Source organism: Lampetra planeri, chromosome 2 (genome assembly GCF_965212315.1).
Source record: "Lampetra planeri chromosome 2, kcLamPlan1.2.h2, whole genome shotgun sequence".
NCBI classification, from domain to species: Eukaryota; Metazoa; Chordata; class Hyperoartia; order Petromyzontiformes; family Petromyzontidae; genus Lampetra; species Lampetra planeri.
The window spans coordinates 26541573-26555014 of NC_136108.1; positions in this window are offsets into that span (position 1 = coordinate 26541573).

The window sequence follows — 13442 nt, forward strand, 5'->3', positions numbered from 1 at the left end:
ATACCAATGCTGGCTGAACAATGAAGAGAGCACTGCCAAAAAATAACTGGGGATGTTAAAACTCGGTGAAGTAAAGTAAAATAGTGCCTGTCAGATAAGATGGTCCAAAAAAGTGTAATTAAGTCTTTTTTGCGTGGTTGATAACATCTTTCCAATGATTACTAAGTTTGTACCCATCATCACGGTTGAAATTATGTCTGTGTTTTATATATTTGTATGGCTTCGTGTACAAACCTTTGATGGTAGCCGGGAGGTTTGCAGAGAACCTTGGTCTCGGAAAAGACAATTTCATGAGAGCCCACCGAGTTGTAGCAATGATCGGCAACGGCAGAAGAATCAGTTCTGCCGTGTTTCAGATCTGACTTGTGCTCGCGGACACGATCAGAAACATGACGTTTCGTTTTTCCAATGTAGCAATCACCACAAATGCAACTCAATTTGTAGACTCCAGGATACTGTAAGTCAGGAACAACATCCTTCACAGATGGAATCAGATCACGGATTTTATGCACTGTACTGAATCGGACTTGGATCTTATGTTTGTTTAGAATTTTGGAGATCTTTTGGGTCACGCCTGCTATGTATGGTAACGTGATGGTTTTGGTCGGAGTTTCAAGTGGCTGTTTCTGTGTGGTGGGAGAGACAGCTTGGCGGATAGTACGGTCAGAGTATCCGTTCATCCTGAGGGCCCGATGTACATGTCTTACCATACATAGCAGGCGTGACCCAAAAGATCTCCAAAATTCTAAACAAACATAAGATCCAAGTCCGATTCAGTACAGTGCATAAAATCCGTGATCTGATTCCATCTGTGAAGGATGTTGTTCCTGACTTACAGTATCCTGGAGTCTACAAATTGAGTTGCATTTGTGGTGATTGCTACATTGGAGAAACGAAACGTCATGTTTCTGATCGTGTCCGCGAGCACAAGTCAGATCTTAAACACGGCAGAACTGATTCTTCTGCCGTTGCCGATCATTGCTACAACTCGGTGGGCTCTCATGAAATTGTCTTTTCGAGACCAAGGTTCTCTGCAAACCTCCCGGCTACCATCAAAGGTTTGTACACGAAGCCATACAAATATACAAACACAGACATGATTTCAACCGTGATGATGGGTACAAACTTAGTAATCATTGGAAAGATGTTATCAACCACGCAAAAAAGACTTAATTACACTTTTTTGGACCATCTTATCTGACAGGCACTATTTTACTTTACTTCACCGAGTGTTAACATCCCCAGTTATTTTTTGGCAGTGCTCTCTTCATTGTTCAGCCAGCATTGGTATAAACATGGGCATTTTCGTTATTTTGTCTATCATGTGTATCAGACCTCCCCTCCCCCCTCTCTGTCCATTGTGTTGGCGTGTGTAGCAGCAGCCGCGTCCAGGTCGTCGTCCATTGTTTTGGCCCCGCCCCCCACGATGCGTTGTGCTGAGCACTCCGTGCTGTCTTTGAGCCCCGCCCCCCTCCCTCCCGATACGTTCCATTCATTGGCTACCACATTCTGATGAGCTCCCCCCCCCCCTCTCCTCCCCCCTTCAACTTACTTTTAAGGGATTACTTCTTGAATCGTTGCCTCACTTGATGCAGCTAATTCGGCTGTGACGGTCCCACCTGATGACGGAGAGTTGTGTTGCCTCCGAAACGTCGTGATTTTTGTTTTTATTTTATTTTAATTAATTTTGATGTTTTACCTACGTGACTTTACCGAAAAAACCTAAGAATATGATTCCTTGCAGTCACGAAAGCTTCAAATCTAGAGTCAGTAACCTGCTTCATAAATACAGAGCTCATCATACTGCGCTAACGGCATGTCACAATTTGGAGATTTAAAGTCACCCACACTTATTAAATCAACGCCTTCAGAGTCTGCATGCGCATACCTGAAGATAAACGCTAACATGTAAATACCTCTAATGATTTATGAATAGTTTAAGGTATACACTTTGAAGGTAGATCCAATATGTGTGATTACTTACAGCTACCGATGAACGAAATTCAAAAGCCCAATCATCTATTCCAGGACTGCGACGTGTACTGACATTGGTGAAGGAGCCTATACATTATTTACTTTGCCAAATTACCACATTTGCATATGTTAATTTACATTAAATAATTAGCGCATGTAATTAGGAACACATTAACCCAAGAAAGCTTTGAGATACAATCGCAATTTGAATGCATAGGTAGGTGTGGAATATGCCTTGTAAGCCTTTAATTTTAGATTATTAAGTCATTTGCATATGCTTATTAACCCAAGTAAATTTGGGGGATCGTTACGCCATGCGTGCCAGCGCGATATACAGAATAAATGCGATATTGCTGGGGATTAGACCGTGTGTCGGCACGTTACTGCTCCGTCATTTCATTTTGGTTGATTAATTCATCCGCATGTGCTTCTGAAGCCTAATTATTGAGTGTGTTTTCCCCAAGCCTCCCCCCCCCACCCCACTCCTCCCCCCTCCCCCCCATGATATGTTAAAAGCTATTTGCATTGCAGGGCTGTGTTTTGAAACATGGGTCAGTATGCATCATTGCTCAAAGCTATTAAAATTTGCAACTAATTTGAATATGGTAATTAAGGGTGGCCGATGTGTGTTTCAGCACGATAAGATGAAAACAAATTCTTTGCGAAGCCTTTTTTTAACGTAAGATGTTTTTGTTTAATGTAATTTAATGTTGATTGATCGCTTAATTTGCATGCGTTAGTTAATGTCCATCACTGGAAATTACAAACCATTTTGGTAAAATCTGACATTTCTAATGTTGATTGATATGCAAAATTCAGCTAACAAAATTGTATTGACAGAACCTACGCTGAATTGTGCAGTTTTATAACCTTGATACTTTACAGTTAACAAATGCAACCATTTACTTAAGCAATATAATCCATAAAACAGAAGGGCCGTAATAGTTGGAGACTGCACTCTACACCATGAGGGTTGATAAGAAAGATAGTTTTTAAAAAGTTTCCTGGTAAGCAGTTTTTAAATTGTTACCTATTGGTAGCTTTTGGCATACAAAACCCTCAATAACCCAAAAAGTATTACTCAATGAACTAATTTGTATTAAAAGTAAAATCATAAAATGTTTGCTGGCACATTGGAGGATTTGCTTGAGTCAGGTCACTTTAACGGTCATTAGCATAATCCACTTAGTTATGCATTTCTGGGCCCAGCTGTTATTTGGCATAAAATGAGAGATGCTCTCAAGAGAGGACTTACAAATGTTCTAAATTCCTGAACCTTTGAGGACATTTATTTTATCCACTATTACCATTGTAAAAAAATTAAGTAATTTTATTTGAGCATCTTTTGAGCCATTGCCGTCCAATTTTACTGAGAAATCAGATGTTGTGCAAACGTGTGTTCCAAGAGGAGGTACACCACATATGAATACAAGAAGCGCATATTTTCGTCGAGCACTCAACAATAAAATGTTGTTTTAAGTGACGGTGAGCCATTCATTCAATCTTGCCGGCTGAACGGTTTTCACTTTGAATATGAGGCGACCTTCTGTCATTTTTATTTGGTGCAATTCCCACCGGAGATCAAAGTCAAGGCCACGCAGCAACATCCCACTGGGTCCCCCTTGCTGTTGATGTAACGAGCCGCTGGCTTGGACATGATGTCTGCCCCCACGAGCTGACACAGAAGACGTTGGCCAAATCTATCGGGGAGGCGTTTACAAGTTTCCCCAATTCTAGCGGAGGTTGCAACGTTTGCATGTGATACAATAAATCAGCTTTGGTGGAGATGCATGTAAAACCTACGGTGGTGTGAGTCACAAACGATGCTCTGTGTGTTTTGAGGACGTGCATCGATTGATGTGAAGACACACGCTTTGCATATTATCCGATTACATGGGAAGGTGCCTCGTCTGTGAATGTCATTACCGGTGTTTTGCACGTTATTATTTTTTACTGTACGAGTATGAATATGCCAATTTGCGATCAATTTAACACGTGCACATTCGTTTCATTACTCAACATTAAAAACTAAACCTTTTTTTATTGGACCAACTAAGGCCCACTGAGCTATATAGCTTTTTTTTCCAAAAGCGACCTGGCCACAAATGATAGCTCAACGAAGTGGCTTGTCACGTGGACATTTATAGCAGCCAAATACTCTGAACGCGTGTTGATTCTAAATGCGGAGGGAATAACTGGAGGACCCAGAGAAGAATCCACGCGACCACAGGGAAAACAAGTCCAAATATACAGGCGTCAAGGTCAGGATCGAACCTACGACCTTCTGTATACTAGGCGAGGTAATTCACTTCTCGACACAACGGCATGGAACTAAGTTATTTAGCAAATGTGTGCAATTGTAAGCATCTAATTGACATTATCTAATGGTGATCAAATGTTATATTGTTCATTTCTGTGTGTGTGCACTAGTTGAAGTTTGGAGTGAGAGCATGTGTGTCAGCGTGTGTCCAGCATGTGTTTGTTTAGGAACAATTGCCAACATTGTATTTTTATTTGGGCCAAACCAAGAGATTAATTTTTTTTTACAACACAATACCTCAACTGTTGTACTTCAAAACCCCCACCAGACTTGACCCCCTGCACATGTAGAACTGTTGACAGTGTGCGGGCTTCGTGTTATTTTTAGGATTCAGTGAAAATTCCGAGAGCTCAGAGGTCTCAAGTAAGGGCCTACATTTAAACAAAATGTCTCCACAAGAACACAACATTTTACTGTATCCTGGCATTGAAATATGAAATACATAATTTGTATTGATGTTGTTATCAATATATGTGTGTGTGTATATATATACACAAACGTAAATCAGCCATGGCAATTAATTTTCAGCTATCTGAAATATCTTCGGAACTGTTTTGGGAGTAATTGACTTTGTCCAGTGATCGGCATGCCAATGAGTCAGTTCATACGTGGTCAACAGTTAACACCCACAGCTGTCTGGTAATGTCTGCTGTTAAAAATAAGCAGATAGCCCTTTCTCAATCCACTGCTGCATGAAAGCATTCAAAGCTTCGAAAGTCGTGTTTGTTTGACTATTCTTCACCTTGTTGATCAGTGTGAAAGGTAATCAGTTGCTGTTTTGGGGAGAACAGACCCTCTTGAAGAAATGTGGCATAAAAAAAAACTATTTAATATTTTTTTAAATTTTTACCAGGTAAGGCCCACTGAGCTATGTATCTCTGTTTTTAGAAGCGACCTGGCCACAAATGACCACGTAGAAATGTCTAGCAGCTAAATACTCTAAACGCATGTTGATTCTAAATTTGGGGGGAACAACTGGAGGACCTGGAAAAAAATCCACACGACCACGGGGAGAGAGAACTTGCAAACTCCAAATATACAGCAGGCATCAGGGTCGGGATCTAACCTACGAACCCTGCATACCAGGCGAGGCAGTTAACATCTCATCACATTACAGCACACACCCAAGGATGATTTGAACAAAACACACTTTTTCCATCACAAAATATATCGCCAAATAATTATATAATCGAATGTGTTGTCTATTTGTTGTCCTTCCCCCGCACTAGCCAGTTGGCTACGTACTGTGAAAAAGAAGTTAGACATACAATAACAATAACAACAAGCTCCATTCTCCGCGAAGTGGCAGTGACGTCACTACGGCGCCCTGTGCCAGGCCAGGTGCATACATATGTAATAAAAGACTCGACCACGGTATCTGGCTTGGTGTCCTTTATTCGGGTTCGTCTACTTTTCCCACACGGCTCTCTCCCTCTGAGACCCTCCGCTCGGCGCCGACGCTGCTGTCGCTCCCGTAGCCTCTAGCAGCCTTGCTGCTGATCTCCTCGTGCAGCCTCTCCGGCTGCCCTCGCTGCAGCCCCACCGCTGCTCTCTCTCTCTCTCTGAACAGTCCCACTGCTGCCTCTTCGTGCAGCCTCCCCGGCTGCCCTCGCTGCAGCCTCACCGCTGCTCCCTGGGTTGGTCACCGCTGGCCGACGGTGCCAATCCTCTCTCCGTGTGTGTGTGGCGATCTCGCCACTCCTCCCAGCCTTCGCCCTACGTGGCCTCACTCTAGCCCAGTCTCCAACAACCTCCCTTCCTCTTCCGGTTTCTCCCCTTAAAGACCCGAACCCTTCTCCCACGTGACGTAACTCCTCCCCCCCGTGACGTCACATCCGGAAGGTCGTTTCCGCCCGCATTACACCACCCTCCCCCGTAGAGAAAACCCAGCCGACCTCGGCTGAACAAGAACTCCGACAAGTAATGCGAGCGAAACCGACCCCGACACACTAAAGGACACGAAGCATGCAATAATTATAACAGTAAGAACAATAACACAACATAACAATCAACGAAACGTAAGAGATTTAGAACGTGTGCGGGTCGCCGGCCCGTCCCGGACGGTCGGCGGCCCTCCCGCAGAGCGGGAACGTGATGGGGTTTTAAGAGTGACAGGCCGAAATCCTCCTGTCGCTGTTGGAGGCCCACCAACGTCCCGTGTCCCCGAAGGCTCAGCCCCGGAGGTGTCCCGCGATTGTGCTCGCAGCGGGGTCGGAAGGGCTGCAGGGCTCGGAGTTCCCGCAGTCCTGGCAGGCACCCCCCGAGCAGGGCCCCTCGTCACCTGCGGTGTCACGGCCGGTCTGTCTGTAATAGGTACGACAGGCGCTCTTGCAAGATCAACGGACGCAGGCAAGGGAGAGTCGGCAGCAACAGACCCCGGCAAGGCAACATCAGGAGATGACGCATCAGGTAGGGGAGCAACATATGGCTTCAAGCGCGACGTGTGAACAAACCAGCGACGAGATCCAATCCGAACACGTGCCGACTGCGGGTTGGGAACCTCGATGAGGTGGACGGGCCCTTGCCAAGGTTTATGCAATTTAGGAGAGGTTCCTGGCCGCACCTGCGGGCAATGGAGCCAGGCCAGGTCCCCAACCTTCCAGGGGCACTCCCCCTTGGAGCGTCGAGCATACCGCTCGTTCCGGGCCTGAGCTTTGGCCGTAGCCACGCGGGCCCCCTCCCGCGCCTCCGTGACCCGGCGAACGGTGTCCCGAATGTAATCTGGAAGTGGTTTACCAGGTCCCCTCACACCGGTTCCCAACTGCACATCCATCGACGGCACGTTTTCTCGACCATACATAAGGAAAAACGGCGAATATCCCGTAGCCGCATGCGGCGTCATCCAATACGCCGAAAGCACCCCAGGGATGTGCAGATCCCAATCTGATTGTTGTTCACTCACCGTGTGGCACAGCATGGCAGACAATGTCCGATTCAGCCGTTCGACCATACCATCCGTTTGCGGATGGTATGGGGATGTCCGTATTTTCTTAGTCCCAAGAGCCGCGCACACTTCCGCAAATAATTTAGAAGAAAAATTTCGGCCCTGGTCCGTGAGGCGTCTCTCCGGCGCACCCTTGTCCATAACGTACCCGAATAGAAAGGCGTCGGTAATAGCCGCGGCCGATTGGTCGGGCAACGGCCAGGCCATCGGCCAACGGGAGAGGTACTCGACCCCAACCAGCAAATATTTATTACCCCTCGCAGATGGTGGGAAGGGTCCCAAAATGTCCAGTGACACCAGTTCATTAACCCGAGACACCTGGATAGACTGTATCGGCGGCACATAAGGATGTTTAGGTGGCTTTCGCCGGGCACAATCGGGGCACGCGCGCACGTGCCCGACGACATCTGTCGCCATGCCGTGCCAAAAGTAATGACGCTGCAACGTCAATAGGGTCTTTTGCACACCCAAATGTAAGAGCGTGTCACAATGGAGAGTCCTGATTAACTCGTATCGCAGGGACGCCGGCACAACCAGACGCCAGCGTTCCTGTAATCCTTCCCTCCACATGAGCAGACCGTCCCGGAGAGCGGTTTCCGGCACCCCGCCCGTACCCGGACCCCCACTCTCCACCGCAGACCGCTTCCGTAAAGACAACAACGACTCATCCATCATTTGTTCCCGAATCCACACAGACCGTGGCAGATTCAAAACCCCATCAGTAGAACCCGGCTCCATCGGAGCATCCGGCCTCTCGACGGCCAACGCAACCGGCTGAGGGGGAGATAGAATCTGTGTACACTTATGCGTCCCCGACGCGCACGCGCAAGGGGAGCGCTGTGGCAATCTTAAAAGTGCGTCCGCATTCGCATGGCGCACCCCCTTCCGATGGTGAATTTGGAAGGAAAATTCTTGCAGCGTGTCCAACCAACGCGCCAACTGGCTGGATGGCTGGTCCATCTTAAGAGCATACTGCAAGGCCGCATGATCTGTGCGCACAATAAACGAACGACCGTACAGGTACGGTCGAAATTGGCGTAGAAAAAAAACAACAGCCAAAAGTTCTCTGTGAGTGACGCAGTAGCGGGTTTCCGCGGGAGACAAAACCTGGCTACCGTACGCCACCACGCGCTCCACACCCCCTTTAGACTGAGACAACACCGCGCCAATACCTGTGTCACTCGCGTTCGTATCAAGAATGAAGGGGTGATCGAAATCCGGATAATCCAACGTCGGCGCCGTAGCCAATAGATCGCGCAGGCCTTGAAAAGCCGCCTCTTCCGGCGGTCCCCAACCAAATTTTCGTCCTTTACCCGTAAGGAGGTGCAAGGGCCTCGCGATCGTCGCAAAATTCGGAACAAATCTCCGATAATATGAGGCGAATCCCAAAAACCGACGTACATCCCCCACGGTGGCCGGGGCTGGCCAATCCCGGACGCACGCTGTTTTGTCCGGATCCGTGGCCACCCCATCAGCACTCACGATATGCCCCAAGTAACGGCCGGACCGTTGCAGTAGGTGACATTTCTTAGGTTTGAATTTCAAATTCGCGGAACGCATCCTCGTGAACACCGACTCCAACCGCCGTAAATGTTCATCAAATGTGCGGCTGAAGACGATAATATCGTCTAAATATATCAGACATGTCTCCCACTGCAACCCCGTCAATACTAGCTCCATCAACCTTTGAAATGTGGCAGGGGCCGCATTCAGCCCCATCGGAAGACAATTTAATTGAAATTACCCCTGCGGCGTACGTAATGCAGTTTTCTCCCGCGAGGGCTCGTCAAGGGGAAGCTGCCAGAATCCCGAAGAGAGATCTAGTGTAGAAAATAACTTGGCCCCCGACAAGGCATCGAGGGAGTCGTCCATACGCGGCAGGGGATACGCATCTGCCACCGATATTTTATTCAATTTCCGGAAATCAACACAAAATCGCAATTTGCCGTCCTTTTTCTTGACCAAAACAACAGGCGCGCCCCATGGGCTGTTAGATGGAGATATTATGTCCGCAGCCAACATGTCATCCACTGCCCCCCGAACGTGTTCTCGCTCGGCCGGACTCATCCGGTGCGAGTTCAACCGAATAGGGGCAGCGTCCCCTGTGTCAATATGATGGTAAAGCAACGAGGTGCGTCCCAAATCCAAATCGTCGGAGCTAAACACATCCGAATAAGTCAATAACAATTTACGAATCGCACAACGTTGTTCCTCGGACAGGGAAGAATTTTCCTTACATAAGTCGGCAATCCAGCGATTATCCGAAGCTACCGGCTCCGAAACACCAGCAACCACGCCCTGGCTGTGCAGGCAATTCTGTGCCGTAAATGCCGTAGTGGCATGCGTCACAACCGTACCAGCCGGGACACACACGTTCTCGGTACTCGCATTTAGCACCTGCAAAAACGGTAATTGGTCCGGCCGGACGATGGTCTGCGCCCCAACCAGCGCCAATCCGGCCGTTATGGTGGCTGACGGTGACAACAAGACCCCAACCGCACCTAGCCGATCAGGCAGGGGCTTCCGATACCGCAAAGGGATAAGCATCTGTGAGCCAGGTGGAATGTCAACAGATACTACGGATAACGCCTGCACCTGTGCGGCAGGAGCAGGTCGCCCCCAGGGCGATGGCAGAAACGAGATTTGACGGCCACCCGGCAATGCAATACAATTCTCATTTATTTTGATCAAAATGGGCATCTTAGGCAGAAAATCAGTTCCCAATAAACAAGGAACTGCGAGAGATCTTTAAATTAACACAATTCCCGAGGCCGACACTTCCCCGATAGATATTATAGCGTCCACCTGGCCCACAATGCCCATGCTACTGTAGTGACATAGAATGGTCACTACTGTGTCGGCCTGTACGAAGGCTGGGGGCCCCAAGGGGGTGCCTGGGGGGTCACGTGGTGGAGGGATCCGGACCTTCCCAGGGGTGGGGGAAGTGAGGCGTGTCCTGGGAAGGGAGGCGTGGCCTGAAGAGAGCCAGCCACGCCGGGGCGGAGCCAGCCACGCCAAACCAGATATAAGCGTGGTGTGAATGCAGAGCGAGGCTGTTGTACTGTACTCCAAAGTGAAGACATCATCGGTCGTCAAGTCCCGAGTCGTCGTCCTGGGCCAGGCAGGCCGTTGCCTGCCTGGTCCAGTCTGTGTCGTGTTCCAGAGTGTTAGTGAGTTGAGGAAGGTGGTCACCACCTTATGTACAGTGTTATATTACTTACCGTTTAATAAATAGTGTTGCCTCCAAGCTGCGTGTGTGTGCACCTAATTCGAGCCTACTACACTACTCCCGTTCGCAGCGACGCACGACCCGTAAACCGGACGCACGGCCCCCGGTGGGATGCCCAAAAGATGGAAAATGACATCCGATATAATAGTCGCGGACGCACCGGAATCAACCAAAATACGCACGTCCACCCCTTGTATAGACCCCGGTACAGTGGACGAGCCCGTAGCGGCCGCGACGACCATCCGTGCCAATTTACGCCACTGCGTCACCGAGCGACAAGGCCCCGTCGATGGCCTCCCCTTAATAACAACACCCGGATCGCACGACAACGGTGATGGGTGAGGTGCAAAGCCTTGCCGGGTGTCTGGTGCGCACCGACTTGCCTGTCTTGGAGGTTCCTTCTTTGGCGCGTCCGTTGACGAGGCCTCCTGCTGGGGCGGACCCAGGACGCGGGCCCAGCAGTCCCTGGCGTAATGGCCCTTACGCCCGCAGCGGAAGCAGTCAACGTCGTTGCGCCGCAGCACAGGCCCTCCGTCCCGCCGGGCCCGTGCCGGTGGTGCAGCGCGCGGGACCGGCCCACCGCGGCCCGACCATGGACCAGAGGCGGCGGTCAGCTCCTGCGGGCCCCCCCATCTGGAACGTACACCGCCTTCCTAGGGTCCCAACCCAAGGCACCTCCCTCGACGATGGGCCCCCCCGTCCACGCCGCGACTTGCTTCCACCGGCGGAGGTTAAACTGTGCATCTAGACATTTTGCTGCCGCCCGGGACGTCAGCTTCTCGTGGCCACACACAGGCATGGGAATCCCCAGATCCCGAGACAGCTCGAGCATCTTACCTAAGATGAGAGGCTCGAGCAGGTCAGGCTTCGTCTCCGGATATGCGGCCATAGCCAACTCCAGTACCGCACCCCTATATGCCACCGGCGACTCCTCGGGCGCTCGCTGTCGTTGAGCAAATCGGCGATGAGCATCATCAGGTGGCTCGTAAGCATCCGCCATTTCGTCAAAAACTCCACGTAATGTTTTCTTCTTCTCGGCCGTTATCGAACGAAAGAATCTGACCGACTCGTCATCAAGAAGAGTCGGCAAAACTTCCAAAGCCTCAGCGTCAGTCCACCTAGCAGAGCGTACCGCCGCCAAAAATCTGCAGGCGAAAGCGCTCCAATCGCCCCCGATGGAGAATTCTTTGACCGTAGTAAGATGCCGACTGCGACTCCTTAGCGTGCCGTCCTCAAGCGATGGTTCATCCGGTGGTAGGTTCAAAATGGCGTCGAATCGCGGCGTGGTCAAGATGGCGGCTTCCCGCCGCGGAGCGCGCAAGATGGCGGCTTCGTGCCGCGTGGCTGATGGCGTCGACAGCGAAGGCAAGGCGGCGGCCTGTGGACCACCCTCGGCTCTCCCCATCGCCGTCCTCGGCGTGACGAGGTGACATAACTGTGCCAGTACGTTCTTGAGAGTCTCAAGCTGCTCCGCCATCTGTTCCCATCGGAAATCCGCATCCGTTGGTGCTGACGGGCCTGCCGACGCGGCGACATCTTCAACTCCCGGACCCGCACTTGCTTCAGCACGGGTCTCCTCCACCACCGCAGCTGGGTCCATCGTTGGAGGAAGGTCGTCGTCGTCGGACGAAGAAGCAGATGATGGCGTCGGAATATTATTTTTTCTTAGTTGCTTTGACATGTCGTTACACTTCTGACACCAGTGTAATAAAAGACTCGACCACGGTATCTGGCTTGGTGTCCTTTATTCGGGTTCGTCTACTTTTCCCACATGGCTCTCTCCCTCTGAGACCCTCCGCTCGGCGCCGACGCTGCTGTCGCTCCCGTAGCCTCTAGCAGCCTCGCTGCTGATCTCCTCGTGCAGCCTCTCCGGCTGCCCTCGCTGCAGCCCCACCGCTGCTCTCTCTCTCTCTCTGAACAGTCCCACTGCTGCCTCTTCGTGCAGCCTCCCCGGCTGCCCTCGCTGCAGCCTCACCGCTGCTCCCTGGGTTGGTCACCGCTGGCCGACGGTGCCAATCCTCTCTCCGTGTGTGTGTGGCGATCTCGCCACTCCTCCCAGCCTTCGCCCTACGTGGCCTCACTCTAGCCCAGTCTCCAACAACCTCCCTTCCTCTTCCGGTTTCTCCCCTTAAAGACCCGAACCCTTCTCCCACGTGACGTAACTCCTCCCCCCCGTGACGTCACATCCGGAAGGTCGTTTCCGCCCACATTACACATACATGACACAAACTTCACTAACATGGATTTGATTTCATTGTAATGACGTGAGTAGGTAACATTTATGTACTACCCACACCTTGAAAATGCCTGTATTTTGTGCAGCTGTTCATTTACTGTAATTAGATGGAGCATTTTACACCTGAATGGTAATCATCAATTAAAATAATACACTGATAGTAATATACAAAATGTGGCAATCTACTGCTGAATGAATGTCTGCTAATGCCATGCGGGTTGCCTGACCGTACTTCACCACGTTGGTGAGCGCAGGTTGGTGAAGGGGAGCCCTGAAGGACTGCTTTAGACATCACTCACCACTAATGATTGCTGTGGCGAGGAATTGAAACTCAAATTTCTGGGTTCAGTGAGCTGACCACTGCATCACCGCTCCGCCATCCATATGCTATATATACCCTGATGTATGCAAGTGTGGTGCACTCATGTTTTATTACTTCATCAGCCCCACTCCCCACCGTGCCCCCACCTCGCTATTGAATGTATATAGAGCTGCATTCATGCCACGTTCCAAAGAAATACATGCTTGAAGAAAAGCAATTATTCAAGCAGTGTGAATACCATATTCTATAACATAAAGAATAGATGACACTCATGATAAGTGGTGCACCTGAGGCTCGTGCATTTATTGCAGTGCACATCAGTCGTTGAGAATGGGCTTTTTTAAATCAGTGGACAGGACTGATGTATTTGCACATTTGAGCAACCTTTTAAACATCTTGGGTCTCCAGCAGAAACCT